Source organism: Bufo bufo, chromosome 1, assembly GCF_905171765.1.
Source record: "Bufo bufo chromosome 1, aBufBuf1.1, whole genome shotgun sequence".
NCBI classification, from domain to species: Eukaryota; Metazoa; Chordata; class Amphibia; order Anura; family Bufonidae; genus Bufo; species Bufo bufo.
The window spans coordinates 554,406,408-554,419,377 of NC_053389.1; the positions used below are offsets into that span (position 1 = coordinate 554,406,408).

At 42.1% G+C, this 12,970-nt stretch overlaps 1 protein-coding gene across 2 annotated transcripts in view; it reads left to right on the forward strand.

Moving 5' to 3' along the window:
- Nucleotides 1-12,970, forward strand: part of BCAP29 (B cell receptor associated protein 29) — a 127,309-nt gene that overhangs the window by 63,631 nt on the left and 50,708 nt on the right. The gene's annotated exons all lie outside the window — the stretch shown is intronic.

The window sequence follows — 12,970 nt, forward strand, 5'->3', positions numbered from 1 at the left end:
AGGGGCCGCGTGTGCGTGGTGTGCTCCAATTCACTTCTATGGGAGCAGCACTTGGTGGTGGACGGACCCCGGGAAATCCGGGGTCCTCCAGCCACAGCTCTCCCCACTCCGTTCTCGTTGTAGGTGTGGGTCCCAGAGGTGGGACCCGCACCTATCAGACAATGGGGGAATATCCTAGCGATATGTCCCCATTGTATGTGATGGGAATACCCCTTTAATATGTGATCATGTACTGTGGTATCTGTTGAAATTCTTAACTGTATTAACACCTTGAGTTGTCTTGCCCACCTCATCCTGTTTTTTTTTTTACTACAGGGTTTACTGAAAGGCAAAAGATAAACCAATAGTACTTGATTTTAAAGTAAAAACCAGATTAGACAGTAAGGGCTCTTTTACACAAGCGGATGCCGTGCGTGGAATCCCCTGCGTGAAAGAGTGCCAAGCCCCGTTCCGGACAGCAGAGACACAGAGCATTAACATGATTCATAATGCTCTGTGCCGCTCTGTGATCTTTCTACTACAAAATCACAGTGAGATAAAGTTGTCACCGTGATTTTGTAGTAAAAAGATCACATAGAGGCACGGGGTATTAGCCATCATGTTAATGCTCCGTGTCTCTGCTGTCCGTAGCAGGGCTTGGAACTCTTTCACGCAGCGGATTCCACGCACGGCATCCGCTCGTGTGAAAGAGCCCTAAATATTGTTACTTTACACTTGTTTTGCTTTATGATTAATGTTAAAGTATCAACAGTGTGAGGTGAAAGCAGACTGGACCTGTTTACTGGGTGTGTGACATTGCTCTGTAAAATCAAGAAACAAGCTCATCGTATAATTTAAGTTCTGACCTTGTGTAAATCATTGTCCTACCTTTAGGAGAGGTTACCGTCTCCATAGGACGCTTGGAGTTGTGTCGCTATAGTAATTTTTTGTGTAGAATACCTTCTCTACTTCTAGTGATTCACATTACTGATCCATTGACACTAATTGAAACAAATACAGATCCTCAAAATACCTTTTGTTGAGGTTCTTTGAGAACTAGAGCTGTGAAACATTGTACTTTATACATGTCATTTCCATTTATGTATCTGTACAATAGAACGGCACAACATTTTGTTTTATTGTTTATAAAAAAATATATAAATTTGGAATCGTAATCCTACTAACCTGGCCATACAAAATCTTTAATTATATGCAACCACAAAATAATTCAGATGCAGGCGCTGGTTTGAAAACTTTAGAACATTCCTCGCGGCACAACCCCTTTAAGCCCTGCCACCTGCTAAGGTCATTGCACCATTTTTCATCAGAATAACGGCTCATGAACACGACCGTATGTATTTTGACAGATCACGTTCATGTGCATTCTGTATTTTGCGGAATGGAACAGCTGACCCCCAACAGAACAGCACCATTCCCGGCCGCAATACAGACAATAATAGCACATGTTCTATACTTTTGCGGAACAGACACACGGAAATGGAATTGACACAGAGCAACCATGGAAAGAAAATACGTTCTTGTGCATGAGCCCTAAATGCCATATTGATCAAGCCCTCAATAGATCGTTATACTAGCCCTGTGATGGCTAACCTCCGGCACTCCAATCCAGGCAAAACCACAACTCCTAAGATGCACACTTGCCCGGCTATTTTTCAGAACTCCATAGAAATTAATGGAGCATGCTGAGAGTCGGTCAGCCATCACTGCACTGGAATATCACACTGTCACATGGTCTAGTACAGGGATCAGCAACCTCCGGCACTCCAGCTGCTGCGAAACCACAACTCCCAGCATGCAAACATGCTCAGCCCTTCTCATAACTCCTATAAAAGTGAATGGGGCACTCTGGGAGTTGCAGCTTTAGAACGCCTGGAGTGTCAGAGGCTGACGATCCCTCGTCTTGTAGTAAATGTGCCCCGTTAGGTTTTATCTTAGCGCAACATTTTCTCATTCCAGTACATTTTAGTGCACAGATTTGCGTAAAAAAAAAAAAACTGAACAGGGGGGTAGTGAGGAGTTTGAGGCAGGAAAAATTAAAAATTCCATTCTCCCCATAACTTGAACCATTTATCCTCCGAACTTCTTTGTTTATATAAAATATTTTCATACTTTTTAATCTTGATAACGAGCTTTACCATGTATCTATACTTGGAGTATTAGATGAGAACCAAGCCCGTGCAATCAAGAGCCTTGCCAAAAACATAATTTTAACCAAAAGAATCCTTTTATATTTCTTACACCAATCCTTGGCAAGATCACTGAAAATCCAAGACTCCACTGTAAATGCAATCACCACTTTAAATTTTTGGGTAAGATAGTTATGAATTCCCTCCCAATATTCTTTTAGTATGTGATTAAAGTTATGAGAAACTAATCCCACATTCACCAGTATATTATCTCAATCATCCAACTGAATCATTGGGCAATCCCTTCTTCAGGCCTTTTGCCCAGGGGAATATATGTTAATAAATCGTGCTTTAAGTAGATTTTTATAACATTGAGAAATCTTAACCCTCCGTGCTGGCTTTACTATCAAATCATGCAAAAATGTGGAAGTGTCTATATCAAAAAGTGATTTTTCTTTTATACTAGAAAGTGCGGAATGTAACTGAAAGTACCTAAACCAAGATAAATTAGATATATTTTCTCTTTGTGCTAACTCCAAAAACGAAAAAATATGCTTCACAGCAACTATATATATAGTCCTATTGGATATATTTAGGAGTTGCACAACTAAACCAGAAGTAATGGCAGGTGCTCTGATCGATATGATACCTCCAATCACATACAAAAGATTATATAAAAGAAAGTCGATCGGCACTCAATATCTGTTCCAAACTGCTAGCATTTAATTCAACAAAATAATATTGCAATAAAAACGATAAAAATGAATGCTGAAGCATTGAAAAATACCTTATCATCTATAAGAAGATCAACTACCACATGCCAGCATAGATGGTTTGTTTCATCAAACTTTGAAGCGACTCTAAAGGGGTAAGAATTTGCCACTTCACAAGGGTGGAACAAACAGAGGAAAGTTGATGATGCTGTGATTGCTGAATTCCAATCAAGCCACACACCTGTGGTAAAACCGTGAGATATATTTGGACCTCAGAGGTAAGCGCATACCGGCTGTTTTACACGTGGGACGCCACACAGCACGGAGAAATACCAAAAGAGACCCATGTATCAGTGAGTACCATACATACACGAAAGTTTATAAGTGGTATAATCGCAATCCGCAAAACTGTGACTGTATATAGCAATCATCGCATAATCTTACCATAGGACTTAGGCTCCATTCACACGTCCGCAAAATGGGTCCGCATCCTTTCCGCAATTTTGCGGAATGGGTGCGGACCCATTCATTCTCTATGGGGATGGAATGGATGCGGACAGCACACAGTGTGCTGTCTGCAGCCGCAATTGCGGAGCGCGGCCCCGATTTTGGGTCCGCAGCTCCGCAAAAAGATAGAGCATGTCCTATTCTTGTCCGCAGCTTGCGGACAAGAATAGGCATTTCTATGGGGGTGATGGGCTGGTGTGTTGCGGACCCGCAATTTGCGGGTCCGCAACACACCACGGACGTGTGAATGCAGCCTTAAGCCTATCTGCAATACAGAAACCATAGTTCATTGATAGGGGAAAATATTCGCAAAATATCGATTATAATTGAACCAAATAATCGTAAAAAATCTGATAAGCTACAATATTCTCTGGACACGATTTTTTTGGACTGAGTATTTTATAACTATTTTTTTGGAACGATTATTTTACAGGACATTTGTTCTATTAAGGACTCTGGTGTTTATACAAGCATCTAATAAGCTATCCATACGCAGGTTTTGTATTACGTGTATTTTAGCGTGTATTTTAGCGTGAAAACCAATACTGCTTTTTAGTGAAAGTTGCTGTTTTATTGTGATAGTATCAAAGACATTTTTATCGTTTTTATTGCAGTATTATTTTGTTGAATTAAATGCTAGCAGTTTGGAACAGATATTGAGTGCCGATCGACTTTCTTTTATATATATATATATATATATATATATATATATATATATATATATATATATATATATATATATATATATATATAGTCCTGTTCAAGATAGATTAATTGACCAGATTCCAATAAAGTAAAGATATTATCATGTGAAGAAATCTTCACCAAGGTTCTGCAAAGTGGGCTTTTCTCCCATTCACAATACTACCATAGCTGTGATGCTATAAAATAGCACTTGAAACAGTGAAGATTTAATCCTCCCCGTTCCATCGGCTTTTAAAAATACTCCAATTTAAACCTTAGTCTACTTTCACACTGCCGTTTGGAGCGGATCCGTCATGGATCTGCACAGATGGATCCTCACCGATAATGCAACCGCATGCATCCATTCAGAACGGATCAGTTTGTATTATCTTTAACATTGCCAAAACGGATGTCTTGAACATCATTGAAAGTCAATGGGGGACGGATCCATTTTCTATTGTGCCAGACTGTGTCCGTGAAAGCAGCGTTTTGGTGTCCGCCTCCAAAGCGAAATGGAGGAAGAACGAAGCCAAACTGATGCATTCTGAGCGGATCCTTATCCATTCAGAATGCATTAGGGCAAAACTGATCCGTTTTGGACCACTCCCCCAAAGTAGATCATTGATAATTCTCTCAATCAGTTAAAAAAAAACGTATCTTCAATCCATACTGAGGAGTTTCTGAGGATATACAGTAATTGGGGTAAAATCACCATCTTCATCAGAGATATTCTGTCAGCTCTAGATAGCGGGAGTCGTAGCCATATCTTTATTTTAGATCTCAATTTAGTTATCAATGGGATCAAGTTAAGCTGTAAGAAGTCTTCAATCTTAGAAGAAACAGTGATACCCAAGTATTCAAATGAATCAGAGAGCTTCAAATTACTAGAAAACTCCTCAGTGAAAGGTTCTAGTCTATCTAAAGGCATAAGAATGGTCTTAGACCAATTAATATCAAGACCCGAAACTTCACCAAAAAAGTTAACAACTTGAATAACGCTCAGGAGTGTAGTATTAGTATGTTGTATATAAAATAAAACAACATCGGCGTAAAAGGAAGTACGATCTTCTGTTCCCGATATCCCAAACCCTTCAATCCTAGGATCCTGCCTGACCTTAACAGCGAGAGGCTCAATATAAATGTCAAATAATAGTGGAGACAGTGGACATCCTTGGCGAGTAATTCTCCCCAAAGAAATACAGCTTGGAAGCATCTTATTAATATTCTTTCTTTCAAATTTCTTTTTATTGAAAAGTGTAGTTATACAATTGAAATGATAACATACATTGCATTACAATGATAGCTCAAGGGGTATAGAAAACAGTAAGCATTGTTTCTGGGCACTATGAGGAGGTTATCGTTTTCTTCAGAATACAAGATTGGAGTCAGATCTACATCCTTGAGTTCAGTTTTAAAGTACATAGTGATAATTATGAACTTTTATGAGCCATTTATGTTGAAAAAGAAATAAAAAAATAAGAGAACAGGGAAGGGATGAGTAGGAAAGAGGGGTAGGGAGATAGGGAGATGGGGAAGGGGGGGATTTGCGGCCTACAATTCTCCTTAAGTAGTGATAACTAGTAGTGACAGAAGCTGGACATAGAGCTAATGCTGCCACCTGCTAAGGTTGTCACCTTGAATTCTAAATAATAAGGGGTAGTTTGTGTATCCTAATGGGAAAGGCCAGTGTAGGCTGAGGTTTTTGACATATCGCACCTGATCATATCATGGAGCAAGGTATTGCTTCCATGGGCCCCAGAGTTTCATATAGCCCTGGTGATTCCTGTTTTCCCAACCCGCCAATTCCTCCAAACGACAGATATGATCTACTTTCTCCATCCATTGATCTAATGTAGGGGGTTCGCTGCTAAGCCATTTGAGAGGGATTAATAGTCTTGCTGCTTGTATTAAATGGGTTGCTAGATCCTTTTTGGCTGGTCGCCAGGTGTCATTCGGGAGCCAAAGTAGTACAGTTTCAGGAGTCAGTTTAATAGTATTTGTGGTGATTCTGTTGACCTCCATTATTACTCTTTCCAAATAACCTGTTATTCCTGGACAAGACCAAAAAAAGTGGCTCAGTGAGCCTTCCCCATCTCCACACCTCCAGCATTTGTCTGATAAATGCAAACCTAATAAATACATTTGTTTGGGAGTTTTATACCAATATGTCATCACTTTATATGAATGTTCTTGAATTCTCACACATCTGGAGAAACCATGTGAACACAAGTGTATGCGTAACTTTTCAGTTTCCGAAAAGGTTCTGCCAAGTTCATTTGACCATTTGCAGATATATACGCTGGAGTACCTCTGCTCTGGTTAGGAGCGAGTTATTTAGTATGGAGATCAACTTATTAGGTAGTTTATCTTGAGTAAGTAGTTTTTTTGACCCACATATGTTCTCCTTTACCCGCTTTTAATCTGTGTTAATTCCTTGCAAGCAGATAGTAGTTCTGCCTTATCAAGGAAGTTATTTGTTATGGATGCTAAGGTTTTAGGTTGTGGTATTCCATCTGGTGCTTCCAGGTCTTCCAAAAAGGTTGCTAAAATCTGACCTTTGAACTTATTTCTTATTGGGGGTGGTTGTCTGGTCGAAGGGCGTATAAGGAATAGGATCAGCTGAGCTGGTAAGAGAGGAGATGGAGAGCCCAATGTATCCCAATCTCCTGTGACAGCTTGAATCACCGCTAAAGTCCCCTTAAGAAGGGGGCTGTCGGGAAAAGCTGGCATTTCACTGTCCCCACAATCCCGCCAGTTGCTCTGGGGATATGGATTGTAGCTTGAGTTCAGTGCCCAAGGCCTGTTTGTTTATAGTATTTAATTGTAGCCACCTCCTAAGGTGTACCGCTCTATAATAGGTTAATGGGTCTGGTAAACCAAAGCCACCCTGTTCCTTCCTCAAAATTACTTTATTATATGCTGCTTGCAGCGTTCGGGTGTCCGCCTGGCCGTGCGGAGGCAAGCGGATCCGTCCAGACTTACAATGTAAGTCAATGGGGACGGATCCGTTTGAAGATGACACAATATGGCTCAATCTTCAAACTGATCCGTCCCCCATTGACTTTCAATGTAAAGTCTGGACGGATCCGTTCAGGCTACTTTCACACTTAGATTTTTTTTTAAACTATAATGCAGACGGATCCGTTCTGAACGGATCCAAACGTCTGCATTATAGGAGCGGATCCGTCTGTGCAGACATCAGACGGACCCGCTCTGAACGCTAGTGTGAAAGTAGCCTTCCTTTGACTCTTGCACTAGGGGATCTATACAGTGACTTTATGGCTTCGACAAAGACAGCTGGTAGGCCAAATTTTAAGAGGGTCTTCTGCATAAAAATCCAGCTGACTCCATCTAAGGCCTTCTCTGCGTCAACACTTAGAAGGACTAGTGACTGTCCAGATTTTTTGGCATGTGATATGGCAGTAAGAATTCTACATGAGTTGTGATTCCCTTCAGTTCCCTGGACAAATCCCGCCTGTTCGGGGTTAATTTGCTTAGGTAATACTGACTCAGTCTAGAGGCCAAAAGTTTAGCCCAGATTTTTACGTCTATATTTAAAAGCGATATGGGTCTATAACTTCCACATTGCTCTGGGTCTTTCCCCTCCTTGGGTAAAATTGTGACTACTGCTTAGAGTTTGGGGGTGTAAGGTGGCACCTGACATTAGGGCTCTACACCAGTCCGTCATCTGGGGGAGGAGTGCTGGCAGCAATTTCCTATAGTAACCTACTGGGAGGCCGTCCGGTCTTGGGCTTTTGCCCAGTGGCATTGACTTTATTATTTTAGCTACTTCGTCCTCTCTGACCGGTTGAAGCAAGAGTGCGTGATCTTCTGGATTGATCGTCTTAAGAAGTAGTGAGTTAAGAAAGCTATCAATGGCCCTGCAAGACTCCTGTTTTGTTATATCCCCATCCCCTCTTTAGTTATAAAGTTGTGCATAGAACTCCTGAAAAGCAACTGCAATTTTTTTAGTTTTCGTGGCCTTGCCTCCATGTGCTTGTCTAATTGCTTGGATAAAAGAGACATCCTGGCGGCGTTTTATAAGGCGGGACATAAGTTTTGTGCCCCTATCCCCATGCCCATAAAATTAGAATTTAGCATATTGGTAGGCTCTGGCAGATTGGGCATTAACCCTCAGTTCACACCTGAGCGTTTTACAGCGCGTTTCTACGCGCTGTAAAACGCACAACAAGGAGAAACCAATGCTTCCCTATGGGAATGGTTCTCACCTGGGCGTTTTACAGCGCGTACGATCGCGCTGTAAAACGCCAGACGCTCAAACAAGTACTTGAGCGTTTTTTTGGGCGTTTGTCGCGCGTTCCCGTACATAGACTTTCGGGAAAGCGCGACAATGTGTGTTTGCTTGTCTCTGTATGCGCGCTTGTAAACCCCCGTACAATCGCGCATACAGAGCGCTCCTTTCAGAACGCTCAGGTGTGAAACCAGGGTAAGTAAGTCCCTCAATTGTTTCCTTAAATGAGTCAATTTCTGTTGTGCACACATAATCCTAGACCTTTTATGGAGAGCCTCTATTGTGGTTATCTGAGAGAGCAGGGAGTGCAATAGTTTTTGTCTTTCTTTTTTAAATTTACTTCCCAGAGAAATCAGTTCCCCTCTTATCACCGCCTTATGAGTCTCCCTCCCACACTGTTGCTGTAGATGTATCACCAGGTAAGTTTTCCTGGAATAAATGACAGAGTTTCTGCTGCACCGCTTGCAAGTCCTTTTCCCTATCCAACAATGTCTCATTCAGGCGCCAAGTCCATGTTCTGGCTGGCATATTTCTGAAGCATAGCGATATGTTCACTGGCACATGGTCAGATATAGTGATCGGATCTATGTTGGCAGAATGCAATAAATCAATGTGTCACTCTGATATAAAAATGTAGTCCAATCTCTGGTGAGTGTTGTGTACATTGGAGAAACATGTTTAATCTTTAGCAGTTGGATGTAAAAGACACCATGCATCAGTTAGACACGCATCCCTTAATGTTTTATGAATTCTCCCCAGAGACGCCTGAGAATGTATGGCGGTACCTGAGGAGGTGTCGGTTATTGGTGACAAGGCCACATTGCTGTCACCTCCTATTATGTGTATTTCTTCTGCAAACTGGTGTAGTTTAGATAGCGTGTGTTACCCTTGCAAGGGTAACAACATTCAGCCCTATCTTCCCCTTAACAAAAAATAAAGCGTCCTTCAGGGTCTGACTGTGTGAGAATATGTGTAAAAGGAACATTTCTAGATATGGCCACACACTCCCCTCTCGAGGCTTTAACATAAGGGCTTTGGAACCACATTTTAAAGTATGCTTGTGATATGCGTCCCACCTTAAAATGTGTTTCCTGCAAGAAACATATGTTTGTCTTAGACTTACGTAATAGACGACATAATTGAGATTTTTTTTTTTGTGGCGTGTTCATGCCTCTCACATAGTTTTTTTTTTAATCTGATTTTTTTTATTGAACACTTTTTCAACAAATAAAGAAGACAGTCTCCCCCCCTGCCCATCCCCCACTCCCCACCTCAAGTCCCGAATGTCCCGGATCAAAGGGGAAGACATCCAAGAGTCTCTGGTAGGAAAAGTCCCAACGTTGAGAGTATAGGCAATTCCATCCGGTTCTTTTCCAGGCATAAATTCAGCATTAAACCAGAATGTACACACCCACCATCCATATTGCACATATAACTGCATTGTTAGAAATATGCTACTAGAGTACATTATCACACTAGCCCATATGTTTGCGAGATCAAAGCAGAGTACTCACCCACCCGTTCACAGATCCACCTATTTTCTCTAAGTTAATCCACAATATTATAATGTTGCGCCCATCTGCCCCATATCTTTTCAAACTTTTTAAGGTTATTTCTCTTCTGATACACAAATCTTTCTAGTTGCAGTAAGATATGACCCCTACTCACTAGTTCCCTAACTTTAGGAGGGTCTTGATCCACCCAGTGGTACGCAATCACCTTCCGTGCTTGATATAGTATGCGAATAATCGCCAATTTTTGTTCAGCAGGTAATGATGGAATTTCAACACACCCCAGTACACATAATCTGGCGGTACCCTCAATCTGCGTCTCAAACACTGTTCGTAGTATAGCTACCACTCCCTCCCAATACCTCCTTAGCCTAGGGCAGTTCCACATGAGATGGATCAGCGTAGCATTGGGTGCACCACATCTGGAACATAGGTCTTCTAATCGATATCCCATCTTTCTCAGAAGGGCCGGAGTTCTATAAACTCTATGCAACAGCAATAGCTGCGACATTCTATGCGCTTCACTCACCGCTACCTCAGTGGACCCTCTTAACACTGTGTGCCACTGTTCTTCCGATAAGTCATTTATATCTGTCCACCACTTGTCATACAATCGGAGAGGCTGCTTTTTAATTTGTGATTCCATAAGACTGTTATAGTGTAGCGATATGACACAGCTAGTGGAACCTTTTGAGCTTGCCAGATCTATGATCAGATGTCTGGAGGCCAACTTAATCTCATTCACCCTTCCCTGGGAATTGATAGCATGAAGCTGCAAGTACAAGTAAAATTGGGAGTGTGGGAGTTGGAACTCTCGTTGTAATTGAGCATACTCTTTCAGAGTATCTCCATCATAGAGTTGGTGTATGTGTGTAAGCCCATAGCGTCCCCAGGTCTGAACATTAGATACTTTATGCAATTCTGCATACATGAGATTGGGCCAAATCAGGGTAAATTTAGTGTAGCCCTGTATCCCTGCCACCTTCCTCGCTTTCCACCATACCTTATGGATTGTTCGAAGTATCAGGAGTTCGTCCCCTTTTGTATCCAGTGACCCATCCTCCAGTGCTGTTATCAAGTTTTTACCCCCTACCAGGATTCGCGTGATCCGTCCTGCCTTATCAAGGTCATCTTTCATCCCCCAACCCCTCAGATGTTGAAGTTGGGCAGCCAGATAATAAATCCGCGGATCTGGAACCCCAAGTCCACCATCAGTTTTTGGTCTGCAAAGCGTAGCCAACTTTATACGTGGAACCCCTTTCTTCCAGATTAGGTCTCTAAATATGGCATTAACCGTGACAAAAAACCAAGCAGGAATCCATATAGGTGCATTGTGCAGCAGGTATAGGAGCTGCGGCATTAAGATCATTTTTAGCAGATTAACCCTTCCAATTACTGAAAGCGGCAGTTTTGTCCAACTCTGTACCTTCTGTCGAACCTCTGCAACAGTGGGGTTAAATTCAGTTTTTCATAGTCCCTGTCATTAGTTGTGACATGAACTCCTAAGTATTTAAAGGACGTGACTAACTGTAAACCCTCTGTCGAGAGATGACTATTCCCACTGTCATCAGAGAGCAACATCAATACAGACTTGGACCAGATAATGGACAATCCCGACAGGTTACTAAATCCATTTATAATATTCATGGCTGCCGGAAGAGAGGAACTCCACTCATCCAGAAATAGCAGCATGTCATCAGCGTAAAGAGACACTTTTTCTGTAAGTCCATCATAGCTAAATCCCTTGACTGTCTGTGCTTCCCTGAGTGCCGTGGCCAGAGGCTCAATTGCTACTGCAAAGAGCAGGGGAGATAGAGGGCACCCAGATAGAGGGCACTCCTGTCTAGTTCCTCTATGCAAATGAAAAGACCGCGATAGAGCTCCATTCACCCTAACTTTGGTTGTGGGGGAAGTATATAAAAGTTGGATCCACTGAATAAAGGTTGTCCCAAAGCCCATTTTCTTGAGCACAGCCCACAGGTACCGCCACTCCACGCTATCGAACGCTTTGGCCGCATCAAGAGATGCGACCGCAGCATTTAACGCATGAGACCGACCAACCTGTATATTAAAGGAAGAGCCGCCTAATGTTAACCGCAGTCGACCTATTAGGCATGAATCTTGCCTGATCTGTGTGCACCAGCGTCGTTATCACTGCATTGAGTCTATTAGCTAGCACTTTCGCTAGTAGCTTCACATCTACTGGAAGTAGGGAAATAGGAGTCTGCCATCAAAGGATCTTTATCCTGTTTGGGAATAACGACTATGATCGCCTCATTCATACTTAGTGGCAGTCCACGTTGTAGTTGCGCCACCTTGAACACTTCTAATAACTGGGGGAGTAAGATAAGGGCAAATGTCTTATATACTTCCACCGGCAATCCATCACTCCCAGGGGCCTTATTATTAGCCATGTCTCCCAGAGCCGTCTCTAATTCTGTTATCGTTATAGGACCATCTAAAATCGTCGCCTGCTCATCATTCAGTTTGGGAAGCTGAATCCCGTTTAGGAAGCCTGCAATCTCCAAATCTCCCGCTGTTATTTTGGACTCATAAAGGGACGAGTAAAATACGTGCATAACATCTAAAATTTTATCTGGAGTCGTACATACAATCCCTTCAGCGTCGCGTAGAGCAGCGACATATGCCGAGGGTTGTTGTGCTTTAGAAAGCAACGCCAACAATCTACCTGTCTTCTCACCCTCCTCATAATATGATTGTTTTTGAAAAAAACTTTTGTTCTTCGCTCTAAGAAGTAATTTATCATTTAAGTTACGCTGTGCTTCCTTCCATTGAACTCTATGCAATTCAGTGGGCTGAGTAACATATTGAACTTCTGTCTCTTCTGCTCAGCGCTCTAACGTCCTAACCGTTGCACGGGATTCATTTCGTTTTTTATTAACCTCAGCAATAAGAACGCCACGCAAAAATGCTTTCATGGCGTCCCATGCTATTAGTGGAGAGGCGCCTGGAAGATTAAACACAAAAAACTCCTTTAGCATATCTCCAATATTCGGGATTGTGGGTAAGACCGAGAGCCAAAATGGATTGAATTTCCATAATGACCCCCGACCAGACACCGATGGCTGAAAACTAGCAGATACCACTACAGGAGAATGATCCGAAAGCTGTCTGGTTAGATACCTGATATCACAGATACGACAACCCATCGCCTCA